Here is a 14,877-nt window from a genome sequence, read left to right on the forward strand (position 1 = left end):
GACAGCTAGCTATTAGTAGCTAACATACATTAGCACTGAGAGTTTATGATTAGACATCACATGAATGCAGAGACAGCTAGCTATTAGTAGCTAACATACATTAGCACTGAGAGTTTATGATTAGACAGCACATGAAGGCAGAGAAAGCTAGCTATTAGTAGCTAACATACATTAGCACTGAGAGTTTATGATTAGACATCACATGAATGCAGAGACAGCTAGCTATTAGTAGCTAACATACATTAGCACTGAGAGTTTATAATTAGACATCACATGAATGCAGAGAAAGTATTAGTAACTAACATACATTAGCACTGAGAATTTATGATTAGACATCACATGAATGCAGAGAAAGCTATTAGTAGCTAACATACATTAGCACTGAGAGTTTATAATTAGACATCACATGAATGCAGAGAAATCTATTAGTCACTAACATACATTAGCACTAAGAGTTTATTATTAGACATCACATGAATGCAGAGCTAGCTATTAGTAGCTAACATACATTAGCGCTGAGAGATTATGATTAGACATCACATGAATGCAGAGAAAGCTAGCTATTAGTAGCTAACATACATTAGCACTGAGAGTTTATAATTTGACATCACATGAATGCAGAGAAAGCTAGCTATTAGTAGCTAACATACATTAGCACTGAGAGTTTATGATTAGACATCACATGAATGCAGAGACAGCTAGCTATTAGTAGCTAACATACATTAGCGCTGAGAGTTTATGATTAGACATTACATGAAAGCAGAGACAGCTAGCTATTAGTAGCTAACATACATTAGCACTGAGAGTTTATGATTAGACATCACATGAATGCAGAGACAGCTAGCTATTAGTAGCTAACATACATTAGCACTGAGAGTTTATGATTAGACAGCACATGAAGGCAGAGAAAGCTAGCTATTAGTAGCTAACATACATTAGCACTAAGAGTTTATGATTAGACATCACATGAATGCAGAGACAGCTAGCTATTAGTAGCTAACATACATTAGCAATTAGAGTTTATGATTAGACATCACATGAAGGCAGAGAAAGCTATTAGTAGCTAACATACATTAGCACTGAGAGTTTATGATTAGACAGCACATGAAGGCAGAGAAAGCTAGCTATTAGTATCTAACATACATTAGAACTGAGAGTTTATTATTAGACATCACATGAATGCAGAGCTAGCTATTAGTAGCTAACATACATTAGCACTGAGAGTTTATGATTACACATCACATGAAGGCAGAGAAAGCTATTAGTAGCTAACATACATTAGAACTAACAGTTTATTATTAGACATCACATGAATGCAGAGAAAGCTATTAGTAGCTAATATACAATAGAACTGAGAGTTTATTATTAGACATCACATGAATGCAGAGCTAGCTATTAGTAGCTAACATACATTAGCGCTGAGAGTTTATGATTAGACATCACATGAATGCAGAGAAAGCTATTAGTGGCTAACATACATTAGAACTAAGAGTTTATTATTAGACATCACATGAATGCAGAGCTAGCTATTAGTAACTAGCATACATTAGAACTGAGAGTTTATTATTAGACATCACATGAATGCAGAGAAAGCTAGCTATTAGTAGCTAACATACATTAGAGCTGAGAGTTTATGATTAGACATCACATGAATGCAGAGAAATCTAGCTATTAGTAGGTAACATACATTAGCACTGAGAGTTTTTGATTAGACATCACATGAATGCAGAGTAAGCCAGCTATTAGTAGCTAGAATACATTAGCACTGACAGTTTATGATTAGACATCACATGAATGCAGAGAAAGCTAGCTATTAGTAGCTAACATACATTAGCGCTGAGAGTTTATGATTAGACATCACATGAATGCAGAGAAAGCTATTAGTAGCTAACATACATTAGCACTGAGAGTTTATGATTAGGCATCACATGAATGCATAGAAAGCTAATTATTAGTAGCTAACATACATTAGCACTGAGAGTTTATGATTAGACATCACATGAATGCAGAGACAGCTAGCTATCAGTAGCTAACATACATTAGCGCTGAGAGTTTATGATTAGACATCACATAAATGAAGAGAAAGCTATTAGTAACTATCATACATTAGCACTGAGAGTTTATGATTAGACATCACATGAATGCAGAGAAAGCTAGCGATTAGTAGCTAACATACATTAGCGCTGAGAGTTTATAATTAGACATCACATGAATGCAGAGAAAGCTAGCTATTAGTAGATAACATACATTAGCGATGAGAGTTTATAATTAGACATCACATGAATGCAGAGAAAGCTAGCTATTACTAGCTAACATACATTAGCCATGAGAGTTTATAATTAGACATCACATGAATGCAGAGAAAGCTAGCTATTAGTAACTAACATACATTAGCGCTGAGAGTTTATAATTAGACATCACATGAATGCAGAGAAAGCTAGCTATTAGTAACTAACATACATTAGCGCTGAGAGTTTATGATTAGACATCACATGAATGCAGAGAATGCTAGGTATTAGTAGCTAACATACATTAGCGCGGAGAGTTTATGATTAGACATCACATGAATGCAGAGAATGCTAGGTATTAGTAGCTAACATACATTAGCGCTGAGAGTTTATGATTAGTCATCACATGAATGCAGAGAAAGCTAGCTATTAGTAACTAACATACATTAGAACTGAGAGTTTATTATTAGACATCACATGAATGCAGAGACAGCTAGCTATTAGTAGCTAACATACATTAGAACTGAGAGTTTATGATTAGACATCACATGAATGCAGAGCTAGCTATTAGTAGCTAACATACATTAGCACTGAGAGTTTATAATTAGACATCACATGAATGCAGAGAAAGTATTAGTAACTAACATACATTAGCACTGAGAATTTATGATTAGACATCACATGAATGCAGAGAAAGCTATTAGTAGCTAACATACATTAGCACTGAGAGTTTATAATTAGACATCACATGAATGCAGAGAAAGCTATTAGTCACTAACATACATTAGCACTAAGAGTTTATTATTAGACATCACATGAATGCAGAGCTAGCTATTAGTAGCTAACATACATTAGCAATGAGAGTTTATGATTAGACATCACATGAATGCAGAGCTAGCTATTAGTAGCTAACATACATTAGAACTGAGAGTTTATTATTAGACATCACATGAATGCAGAGCTAGCTATTAGTAGCTAACATACATTAGCGCTGAGAGTTTATGATAAGACATCAAATGAATGCAGAGAAAGCTATTAGTGGCTAACATACATTAGAACTAAGAGTTTATTATTAGACATCACATGAATGCAGAGCTAGCTATTAGTAGCTAACATACATTAGCGCTGAGAGTTTATGATTAGAGATCACATGAATGCAGAGAAAGCTATTAGTAACTAGCATACATTAGAACTGAGAGTTTATTATTAGACATCACATGAATGCAGAGAAAGTTAGCTATTAGTAGCTAACATACATTAGTGCTGAGAGTTTATGATTAGACATCACATGAATGCAGAGAAAGCTAGCTATTAGTAGCTAACATAAATTAGAGCTGAGAGTTTATGATTAGACATCACATGAATGCAGAGAAATCTAGCTATTAGTAGGTAACATACATTAGCACTGAGAGTTTTTGATTAGACATCACATGAATGCAGAGTAAGCCAGCTATTAGTAGCTAGAATACATTAGCACTGACAGTTTATGATTAGACATCACATGAATGCAGAGAAAGCTAGCTATTAGTAACTAACATACATTAGCGCTGAGAGTTTATGATTAGACATCACATGAATGCAGAGAAAGCTAGCTATTAGTAGCTAACATACATTAGCGCTGAGAGTTTATGATTAGACATCACATGAATGCAGAGAAAGCTATTAGTAGCTAACATACATTAGCACTGAGAGTTTATGATTAGACATCACATGAATGCATAGAAAGCTAATTATTAGTAGCTAACATACATTAGCACTGAGAGTTTATGATTAGACATCACATGAATGCAGAGACAGCTAGCTATCAGTAGCTAACATACATTAGCGCTGAGAGTTTATGATTAGACATCACATAAATGAAGAGAAAGCTATTAGTAACTATCATACATTAGCACTGAGAGTTTATGATTAGACATCACATGAATGCAGAGAAAGCTAGCGATTAGTAGCTAACATACATTAGCGCTGAGAGTTTATAATTAGACATCACATGAATGCAGAGAAAGCTAGCTATTAGTAGATAACATACATTAGCGATGAGAGTTTATAATTAGACATCACATAATTGCAGAGAAAGCTAGCTATTACTAGCTAACATACATTAGCCATGAGAGTTTATAATTAGACATCACATGAATGCAGAGAAAGCTAGCTATTAGTAACTAACATACATTAGCGCTGAGAGTTTATAATTAGACATCACATGAATGCAGAGAAAGCTAGCTATTAGTAACTAACATACATTAGCGCTGAGAGTTTATGATTAGACATCACATGAATGCAGAGAATGCTAGGTATTAGTAGCTAACATACATTAGCGCTGAGAGTTTATGATTAGACATCACATGAATGCAGAGAATGCTAGGTATTAGTAGCTAACATACATTAGCGCTGAGAGTTTATGATTAGTCATCACATGAATGCAGAGAAAGCTAGCTATTAGTAACTAACATACATTAGCGCTGAGAGTTTATGATTAGACATCACATGAATGCAGAGAATGCTAGGTATTAGTAGCTAACATACATTAGCGCTGAGAGTTTATGATTAGACATCACATGATTGCAGAGAATGCTAGGTATTAGTAGCTAACATACATTAGCACTGAGAGTTTATGATTAGACATCACATGAATGCAGAGAAAGCTAGCTATTAGTAACTAACACACATTAGCGCTGAGAGTTTATGATTAGACATCACATGAATGCAGAGAATGCTAGGTATTAGTAGCTAACATACATTAGCACTAAGAGTTTATGATTAGACATCACAAGTTGATCTAAGCAGTGCACAGATGCATCCAGTCTGTTAGTTAATAAGACCTGCAATAAACTCTGCGCTCGCAGACCCACCACAACTAATAAGAGGAGGCAGCATATCGGCACAAGGTCTTCTCCTCCAGCCTCACCTTGGAAGCCTATCCTCGGTCAAGTTTCTCATGCTTGCACTGCAAAAATGCCAGCGGCTCTAAATGAAGCAACGGTTTAAAGGAACACTGCATGTAAAGAGCAAACTTAATCAGCGCACGTGACTTGTCTTCTATGTAATAGCCTGTATCGCTCACTGTACTGTGTGTTGGCATTTATCCGAAGGGCCTAGTAGAATATGGCTATAACAGAGCAAGATCATTAGACAGAAGTTCATTGTTATCCTGTAAGATCAAAAAAGGGACGGAAAATACAAGCCATCAGGGACAACCTTTATTTGTCACACAATATAATTCCAACTTTAAGGCAGTCAATAGAATTATAAAAAAACATTGGCATATCTTGCTCAGAGACCCCGTACTAAAAAAAGTGCTGGCCCCTCAACCCAAGATAGTATATAGGAGGGCGCCAACCCTGAAACAAAAATTAGCACCCAGTAAGATAGTTATGACAAAAAAATACAACAAACATAAGAAAAATGGACCCAGAAGTCAGGATCACACAAATGGGAGTATCAGTAACAATATTGGGTCATATAGATGTGGACATAGACGGTGCCATATGTGCAAGTTCATTACACATGGAAAAAAATCCATAATATCACATGCAACAGGGGAAAACCACCAGATTAGAGAACACCTAACATGTAATTCTGGTTATGTAATTTATGCACTCACTTGTGCGTGTGGGGTACAGTACATTGGACGTACCTCTAGGAAGATACGACTGAGGTGGGGAGAACACAAACGTAATATAATCAAACATTCATCTAAACATAGTGTTTCAAGGCACTATTGCATCAATAGTAGGACAGGAAAATGCCAATTCAGTATTACACCTTTGGAGAGCATTCCCAGTAGTCACCAGTATAATAGATTCACGCGTCTAAGACAAAGGGAAACTTATTGGATATTTAAATTCCAAACATTATTTCCAACAGGGCTAAATGAAGTCATTGATTCTATGGCTTTTGTCTAGCGCTCTGGTAGACATATAGGTTATACGTACTTTAACAGAGACTAAAATAGGGCTGTTCCCATAGTTGGCTTTGTTACCCTATTAGGGAGGTTAGCCCCACTAGTGTTCATGTTTTGATAGATATCCAATAGTGGGCATATCCGAACTACAAATCAATTAAACACTTAGATTTACATTACTCTCACACACACTTTTTTTTTTTGGGTAGAACACTTGTACCTGTATTGGTACAATTTAAATTATATTACCATTACCCGTTTTAAGGGTGTATTTACACTCAATATATATATATATTTATTAATTTCTAGCCACCCATTATTATATGGTGGTAGTATTCGCACGAGTAGGAGGTCACCTCCAAGTTTTATTTTAATTCACTTTCATCTCACATATATTGCATCTTTTGAGGCATTGGATGCATTAGTATGTGCAAATTTGTTGCATCTATTGAGGCATTGGATGCATCAATATGTGCAAATTTTTGACGATATTTATTCACATACATATCACTTTTAAGGTTGTGGATGCAATCATACGAATAAATACATAGCACATTCATGGACACTAATATCACTGTACACGCCATGACACTTCGTTTTTAATTATAACTTTGAAACCCTTCACTTACATTATTATTTTATCCACATTATGTTCATATTCACACATTTGTATACATATCCCGCATTGACTACATTCTATGGAAGGATAGCTCCTTTTCAAACTGACACTACTCGGGGTCCGGCATAATAGAGCATGGTGTTTATTATTATTTCTTTTAAGTGACCAATAATGATCCTCGCCTCAATATTGTATCCGGTATTGGGACCAATGGGATACATTGTTTACAATCACCATGGAACATCCTATCATAGTGTAGCAACTAATACACTCCCTTGGTGGGCGTTTACTGTAGGTCAACACCGACGTCAGTAAAGATCAGGGGCACGCCTGCTATTAGCTTTTCTATTGGTAGCCCCACACACTAGCAATAACTGACGAATAAGTTTGATTGACAGTCATATGGACGAATCATAAGCACTAAGCACAGGTGTTTACTAACACACTTTGAGTGACGGCTAGGACGCCCAATCAAAACATAGATTTGACGAATTTTCGTTATTATCAAATATCGGTCAGCATTTTATGATCATATGCCGAAATAGTTACATATACATATACAAATTCAAAGAAGCAGCCAGGTATTCAGTCATATCACAAGTCATTGTACTCTTATCGTAGTATTTTTATCATTACAGAAACATAGGGGCTGACCCATACTTGTTTGAGGGACATTGATTGGTTTATGGCTTGCTAATTGTTGGGGGAGGGATGTGGGTGTTTTAGAGTAGCATAGCCCTATTTAAGGAGTGAAAATTTGTGATTAAAAACATGCCTGATGAAACAGTTGTAACTGAGAAACGCGTCGCATGTATTCCTGATGTACCAGCTGTTTTTAACACTGTGATGAGTGGAATAACTTTTTTAATATGTTTTAAATAAATCCATTTTTTATTATACATCCACTCTCAGTGTTATTTTGGTACCACCTTGCTATGCTACTATAGAGTTCCTGCACTCTGACACCCACGAACCAGCCTTTCCACCCGGTTACAGCCAGCTGGATTGCTGCTAAAATCCAGCCTGCCTCTATAGGCACAAGTGAGTGCCTTCAATAAATGTGAGTACATTGTGTTAGAGTGGGCTATTAGCACTCATTGTACCACCATTAACTGCACCATAGGCGCCTCTATCCTTGCTTACATTTTTAGATCTTCTTCCATCGGATGCTGATAGAGAGCTGCCACCTTTTGCTGCCTTTCACAGCCAGCTGGATTGCTGTTAAAACCCAGCCTGCGTCTACCGGCACAACTGAGTGCCTCCTCCTATTGTGAGTACCTAGTGTTCACATAAGTTTGATATTTTGAAATACCTTTTGATCTGCACCATTGGCGCCTCTTTCTTGTTATTTTATCTTAATAGAGAGAGGATACGGCAGATTTGCTGCCCATCCCAAATCTGCTGCCCTAGGCACCGGCCTTGTTGGCCTAGGCCATAATATGCCCCTGTGTTGCGTGATTCATTGATGGGATCGTGGCTTAAATGTTTCTTGTTTAATGGATTTTGCACTTTTGTTAGCAATTTGCTTCTATGATTTGCTTTCTTCTCTTGGAATCCTTTGTTGAAAGACATACATTGTAGATTAACACAATAGAAATTGTATTTGTATTTCACAACTGTGAAGCCTGGATAGGGAACAGACAAACTAAGATAACTTTTAGGTGTGCTTGGTGGCAGCCACGGGGCACCCGTAGGTTTCTACAGGACTCTAAACCAGGGCTCCTTTAAGGTGCCAGTGGCTCCAGGGCATCAGGATTTGTTAAACACTGGTATAAATTATCTCTTAAAGGACAGTTTTGCATAAACAGCACTGTTATATTTATATATTTTTTACCTCTGTGATTACCTTGTATCTAAGCCTTTGCAGACTGCCCCTTATTTTAGTTTTTTTTACAGACTTGTATATTAGCCAATAATTGCTGACTCATAAATAACTCCATGGGAGTGACCACAATGGAACACATGAACTTCTAGCTGCAAAAAACTGTCAAAATGCACTGAGATAAGAGGCAGCCTTTAATGGCTTAGGAAATAGCATATGAGCCTACCTTTTTTTTAGCTTTCAGAAAAGAATACCAAGAGAACAAAGCAAAATTTATGATAAAAGTAAATTGGAAAGTTGTTTAAATTACAGGCCCTGTCTGAATCATGAAAGATTAATTTTAAATTGACTGTGTCTTTAAAAAAATACCTCTATAGCTTCTGAGTTCTTGAGATGGAGATTCTAAGTATTTTGAGCTTAATAACTGCGATAAGTGAGTTACGCTAATGTTTATCCCTGAACAAGTGTACACGGATTTCACCCACAAAACTCTGAAAACGTGTATGTTATATACAAATATTAAAATAGAATTTTTTACATTATAAAAAGTTATAATTATGTGTCTGATCCTACTAGGCAAACTTTCCTGCTTCTTTTATCTTTCAGAAAACAAGAAGGTGCTTTCCTACACTGCCATATGTAGGTCTGGAAATATTATTTAAATAAAAGCTAAATCGCAATCACCTAGATTACAAATTTTGCGCTATAGAGGGAGCGAAACGAATGCAACAAAAGTTGCGTTATTTCACCCTCCATAGCGCTGCCATTACGAGTTTTAGAAAAGCCGCCTTGTGCGTGGGATATGGTTGTGTTAGGCTCCATACCGCACAACATACAATCGTTGCTTTGACGTGCTTGTGCACGTTTTCCCCATAGACATCAACTGCGATCGCGGAATGAAAAGCTCTGTAACGCAGCCCCATTGATGTATATGGGGGAAAAAAGTTATGTTTAAACCAGACACCCTAACATAAACCCCAAGTCTTAACACCCATAATCCGCCGCCACCTACATAATTTTATTTACTAATAATCTGCCTCTCCTGATATCGCTGCCACCTCAATAAATTTATTAACCCCCTATTCCGCCACTCCCTGACATCGCTGCCACTTAATAAAGTTATTAACCCTTAAAGCTCTGGCCTCCCACATCACTGCCACTAAATAAACCTATTAACCCCTAAACCACCAGCCCCCACTACACAACAACAACCTAACCCTAACCCTAAACCTAACACCTCCTAACTTTAACATGATTAAAATAGCCAATAGGATTTAAGCAGCTCTCATTCCTATTGGCTGATTTGAATCAGCCAATAGGAATGAGAGCTGCTTAAATCTTATTGGCTGATTTAAACAGCCAATAGGATTTTAGCACCTCTAATTCCTATTGGCCGATTTAAATTTTTCAGCCAATAGGAATGCAATGGTACCCCAGTATAAAAGGGTTACCTTGCATTTGAATCCTCTGTGTGCAGCGGACAATCGCATGAAGAGAACTTCCACATCGGATCGATGGACCTCCACCTCCGTGCATCGACCGCTCCGCCTTCGCAGGGATAAAGAAAATGCCAGTCCTTCGATGGATGGAGCTGCCTGGTTGAAGATGGAGCCGCCTGGATGAAGATGGAGCCGCTGTGATGAAGATCTTTTAAGCCGACTTCAGCAACTGTGAGTACCTAAAGAGGGGTTAGTGTTAGGTTTTTAAGTTTTTTTGGGGTGTTTTTTTTTAAGATTAGGATTTGGAGTTATCTTACAAGAGCTGAATGCCCTTTTAGGGGAAGAAAAAGAGCTGAATGCCCTTTTAAGGGCAATGGGTAGCTTTTTTTTTTTTTTTTTTACAGGTAAAAGAGCTCATTTCTTTAGGGCAATGCCCTACAAAAGGCCCTTTTAAGGGCTATTGGTAGTTTATTGTAGGCTAGCTTTTTTTTATTATTGGGTTGGCTTTTTATTTTGATAGGACTATTAAATTAGATGTAATTGTTTTTATTTTTGAAAATTTTGTATATTATTTTTTGTAATTTAGTATTTTTTTATTTTTTGTAATTTAGTATTTTTTTGTAATTTAGTATTTTTTATTTTTTGTAATTGTAGATTTTTATTTTTGTAGTGTTAAGTTTATTTAATGATTAATTGCATTTATTTAATTGATAGTTATTTTAATTTTAGTATAGTAGTTATGTTAGTTTAATTTATAGTTTAAACTTAGGTTTTTTTAATTTCACAGGTAAGTTTTTATTTATTTTAAGATAGAGATTTTCCAATTTTAATTTAAAGTTGTGGGGTTGTTAGGTTTAGGGGTTAATAGTTTAATTTAGTTTTTGTGGATGTGGGGGCTGGCGGTTTAGGGGTTAATAGGTTTATTTAGTGGTAGTGATGTGGGAGGCCAGAGGTTTAGGGGTTAACAACTTTATTTAGTGGCGGCTATGTCGGGGAGTGGCAGAATAGGGGTTAATATCTATATTATAGTGGTGACGCTGTTGGGGAGCTATGGAATAGGGGTTAATAAATTTTTAGTGGCGGCGATGTCGGTAATGACAGATTAGGGGTTAATAACTTTAAAATAGTGTTTGCGATGCGGGAGGACCTCAGTTTAGGGGTTAATAGGTAGTTTATGGATGTTTAATGTACTTTGTAACACTTTAGTTATGAGTTTTATGTAACAGTTTTGTAGCGTACATTTATAACTACTGGTCTCAGATGGCGAAACAGATCATGTCGGTATAGGCTGTAATGCAAGCTTTTTAGCCTCACCGCACAACCTGTAATACAGGCGCTATGGAAATCCCATGCAAAAACGTCATACAGGACTGACGTTGCGTTACAGGCTAAAAGGCGTGCGGAACAGCTATACTAACAAGACTCATAATGGCTGTTATTACAGGTGCTGTGTTGCTGTTTTAACGCTGAAATTGTCATTTTTTTAGCGTTAAGACACAAACGCAAAACTTGTAATCTAGGTAATAAGTAGCTACAATTATTGAGTTATATAAAGTAATTTTTAGACTCATATTCTTAGTGATTGTTTTTATTTTATCATTACTGGCATAGCAAATAATGCTTATTAAAGGAACAGTGTAGTCAGAAAGTTTATTGTATTCAAAGGAACTGCAGGAACACCCTATTTTCTATCGTCAGAACAATCATCAGTATGTGTTACATTTGCCCCTCCTCCTCTGACATACACATATCAATATATACAACTTAAACTGAAAGTGGCATTTTAAATAAAAATAACCTACTACTATATAATTAAATTTTCCAAAAGCTTAAGGGACAGTCTACACCAGAATTTTTATTTTTTTAAACGATAGATAATCCCTTTATTATCCATTCCCCAGTTTTGCATAACTAACACAGTTATATTAATATAATTTTTACCTCTGTGATTACCTTGTATTTAAGCCTCTGCAGACTGCCCCCTTACCTCTGTGCTTTTCACAGACATGCAGTTTAGCCAACCTGTGCAGACTCCTAAATAACTCCACCGGAGTGAGCACAATGTTATCTATATGACACACATGAACTAACACTGTCTAACTGTGGAAAACTTTCAAAATGCTCTGAGCTAAGAGGCCGATTCAACGGTTTAGAAATCAGTTTGAGCCTAGCTAGGTTTAGCTTTTCAAACATATTACAAAGGGAATAAAGAAAATGTAATGATAAGAGTAAATTGGAAAGTTGTTTAAAATGTCATGCCCTATCTGAATCATGAAAGTTTAATTTTGACTAGACTGTCCCTTTAGCTACACTTGTGCTTCTTTAAACGCATGTAAAAACGCATATTAAACTTAGACAGGTGTTTTTTAAATACAATAACGCCTGGGTACAACAATACATATATAAATAGAAAGATAAATGGTTAATGTTACAGAGAGACATTCGTTCTCTGATTCTTAAATTCAAATATTCATGCGACAAAGTTATAATATGTTCCCTGATCTGCGCGTTGAATGTGGCGTGATATTGTTCAATTGTTTTTAAACAAATATGGTTGCCAATTAAACTTCCACATCTAAAGTGTCAAAGCAGACAGATTAGAGAAGCAAAACAGGTTGATGCTTTGATAAATGGGGCCCTTAGCCTTCATGCGTCAGACAGAGCATGCAATTTAAAAAAACGTTATAACTTCTATTATCAAATGCGCTTTGTTCTCCTGGTAATATTTGTTGAAGAGTAAACCTAGGTAGCTAGAAAGAACACACATGGATTTAGTACTCTATAACATCAGTGTTTTTTTACATTGTTGGAAACACTGCTGCCATAAAGACATGTGTATACTTCTTAGGGTCTATGAGACTACCTAGGTTTACTCTTTAATAAAGGATATCAAGAGAATGAAGCAAAATTGAAGTTAATGTAATTATTTTAATTGCCTGCTCTATTAAAACCATGCAAGTTTGGGGTTGCCGTTTTCCTTGTTCAGAGGAGAATTGCCTGGTATTTCGGGCAGGACTGACCATGTCGGCGGGATCAGACTGATAAACTACAGAGAAAATCTCCTCTGTGAAAAGCACAATTGGGCTGATAGAGGCTACTCCCAGGTGGCAACCGGACCATAGAACAAGCTATTGAGCTGTTACTCGTTCCTGGCAGACTGCTTCTCTTTCTGTTTTGCAAGTTTAATTTTGACTGTACTATCCCTTTAAACATAGAAAATAAAATATAAATAATCGGAACTGCTTTCGCTGAAGAACACCCATCAATTATCAGCCAATTTTATGGGTTAACTGTGATAAGACCCAATGATACTCTTTGTCATTGCACAACATTCTATTAGACGCTGCAGTACCATAATATATACTTATATGTATCTAGCTCTGGCAGAACAGTTTGTAATTGTAACTTGGCAAAGGTGAAAATGAAAGGGAGCAGATATATAAAAATGCAAAATATAGTGTAACATGCTGAATTATGTAAAACTATGCAAAATCATGTCTAGCAAAAGGCTATCTATATATTGGAAGACCAAGGTCATCGTGGTTTGCAATAATTCCATTCTGCCTTTCTTCTGTATCTAATCAGTATGCCAGAGCAAGCCTGTTCTAAATAGGAGGTTGTTAGAACTAAAAATATGTACAAACCTAGTCTGCTTTTGCTAAAAGCAACATTTCACTTGTGTTCATCCCAAGGGAATATGTGTCATATAGTTACATATAATGCAAGTACCAATTCAAGGAACTCACTTTAAAAACAATGTCATTTTTATTGTTGTTTCACTCACAGTGACTTACAATGTGACTTGAATGCTATATGGTGGGATGTTATAAAAAAGGGCAATAGATGATTCATCTAAAATATTAAAGGGGAAAAAAGAATTTTTTTAATGGATATTTAAAAAAAAAAAAAAAACACTCAGTGAAAAGCGATGCTGTTATAGCTCATGCATTGTAATTACTTAAAGCAAAGCAAAAAATAAAAATAAAAATGTTGGTTACATTTGTCCATTTTTAAAACGTGTTGAATATTTATCAAAATTTCAACTTCTGCTTTGATACATACAAATATTAAATCTTGTTGCATTTGGTGTGATAAATGAATAATAATAATGTGAACATTTAATATTGAAATTATATATATATATATATATATATATATATATATACTATATATACACATACCAAACAGAAAAGCTGGCACTCGCCAGCAGATACTCAGTAATGTTTAAAAGCAAAACTTGGGGAAGCCAGTTACATTTGGTGCCAAAGGATCAAGCACAGGACCACGTCAAGGGTTCCCCCTTCCTGGGACCCTAAACCAGAACCCACAAAATGCATACTTTCAAACAAACCAAACCAACTGGGAACCTCCCAGGGTGACACAGGCTTTTGTAATCTCTCCTATGTAAATACAAAACACAGGAATAGACCGCACTCACAGACTGCACTGGGTACACATCCACTGTTAACTCCACAGCCCTGAACACTGACAGACAGCTGCAGTGAACAAGTGAGCATGCTCACGAAACGCGTCTGCGTTGTTTCCTGACCCACCTGTGTTTTTATCTGTGAGCTTTACTGGGCCGGTGAGCCCATATATGTTTTTACGAAGTGCACAATAAAATTGGATTTTACTTTACTCGTGAGTCTACAGACTATTATTGTGGTGCGCCCAACCCTGGAGGAATTTGTACTTACTTTGGATTTGTTGGCAGGCTTGTCCTGGGCTGCACAGCAAGACAGCTGTTTGAACTACACGCACACCCACTCTCCAAAACCGGGATCTCCACCCCCTCAAGCGTCATCATCATGTCTTAATGTAAATATTTCATATACACATTTTTAAACACACATACACATATTTAG

Source organism: Bombina bombina, chromosome 8 (genome assembly GCF_027579735.1).
Source record: "Bombina bombina isolate aBomBom1 chromosome 8, aBomBom1.pri, whole genome shotgun sequence".
In the NCBI taxonomy this organism is placed as follows: Eukaryota; Metazoa; Chordata; class Amphibia; order Anura; family Bombinatoridae; genus Bombina; species Bombina bombina.